This window comes from Hordeum vulgare, chromosome 3H (genome assembly GCF_904849725.1).
Source record: "Hordeum vulgare subsp. vulgare chromosome 3H, MorexV3_pseudomolecules_assembly, whole genome shotgun sequence".
Lineage (NCBI taxonomy): Eukaryota > Viridiplantae > Streptophyta > Magnoliopsida > Poales > Poaceae > Hordeum > Hordeum vulgare.
Window position 1 is genome coordinate 529,166,591 of NC_058520.1, and position 1,925 is coordinate 529,168,515.

The window sequence follows — 1,925 nt, forward strand, 5'->3', positions numbered from 1 at the left end:
TCCATATCAATTATTAATTTTAAAATCAAGTACAACTGATACAACAATAAGTACGCACTATATACTGTGTAGTAGTGTATACAATCCTGATTCAAGAACCGCGTCACGAAACGGAGAGACCCCCGCATCGCCCCCGCTAAGGCGACTTGGGCGGCGCCCAAACCCTAACCGCCGGGGGCGCGAGCTCCCTCCTCCACTCCCTCCGTCGTCATCGGGGGACGCCGTCGGGCAACACTCGAGGCCGACGGCGGTGGCGGAGGCATCCCTCTCTCCCACGTCTCCAGGGGTGGTGCGGGCCCCCTACACGCGCGGAGGCATGGCCGATCTGTGGAGCGACGATGATGGCTGCGTCGACGGTGGCGGTGGTCGTCCCTGCCTCGGGCAACGGTGGCTGCAGGCACGTCGGCTGGCCGGTCATTGGCAGCGGCGCGCGGCGGCTGGCCTAGTTCAGGTGGAGGCGACAGGCTATGACGCGGCGGTGCATCATATGCTTGAGATCAACGGTGGCGTCGAGGGCCTGGTTGATTTCTCGGCGGCCTCCGATCAGATCTATTCTGGCCGGTGCAGCTGGCAGTGGCGGTCATCTCATCTGTCGAAGGTGGTCGGCCTGAGGCTGGGTGGTTGGATCTCGCGATCCGTCATCCAGTCCCGGATGCGAGTCGGGAAGACATAGTTGCTGGTGAAAACCAAGCCGATGGCACACGATGGCGGCGTTCTGCGTCGTTACCTTGATGAAGGCATCGTCGTGTAACAACTGTTGACCCACTCGTGATGCTCAAGGGGAAACCCTAAGATCTGATCGTCAGATCGGACGATAGCGACACTACGGTTTCGTGCCTCTCTTGGGAGCATCGTTTCTAGAGCAGCGCTGGATCACAGAGGAAGGCGGTGGAGCGGCTTCGTCTTGATCAGAGCTTCGGTGGAGAGGTCAAGTCATGCCTGGCCAACAGGTGCTACGCTGTGTCATGCCTGGTCGGCAGGTGCTACGCACGACAGATCTTTCGGAGCCTTCATGTCACGATGGACGAGCACAGGACGGTGGCGTCGTTGGGCGTCGTGGTGGCGTCGACGGATGGACGGACTGGCAAGGGTGATACGGATCTCTCTCTTGAAGATGGGACAGTGGTTCGATGATGATGGCGTCTTCTAAAACGTGTGCAAGTGGTATACGATTTAGGTTTGCTGCACCATTTGTTGTTCCTATACGTTATAGGGATGGATCGATGATGACAACGGTTTTTGATATGGAGAGTGAGAACACTCAACATTATCATGTTTGTAGGTGTGAGTGGTGGCTTCGGATAGCTTGATGTATGATCTTATCACACCTTTGTGAAATAATTAATAAAAATGGTTGTATGCATCGATTGATGCAGAGGCCGGGGTTGAACCTCCTTTTTTTAATAAAAACAATCATGATTCAAGAACAATTAATGGTGCAGTCTCCTGAAGGAATCTTTTTTTTTTTTTTTGGAAGGAAGGAGATGGACTGAATCTCCGATTTAGCCACCGTCAGTACTTACCCAGAACTATAAATCTACCGTTAAACACAGAAGAGCCAGTTGAGATGTATGCATTTAATGCTCTGCTGGCCCGTTTCAGGAATTTTTTTGCTCTGCTGGCATCAGATTAGATCTTGTCAGCAAGTTCTCTCTGATGGAACTAACTGGACTCTCAGCAATTTGCAGCAAATTGTTGCAAACTGCACAGAAACGTGGAGGTGGCTCGGGATTAGTAGCCTCCACTGTGCCCGATTAACAACGGCCTCAGTAATCTAATCCCAACTGGCAATACATCTAACCGGCTGGCACCCATTTTCTGTGCCTCCTTTGCTGCAATTTGCCCATAATCAAACATGCACGCATCCCCACCCCCATCGCTCACGTAAGATTGATGCTTGATCGTGAATGCCAAAAGGAACCTCG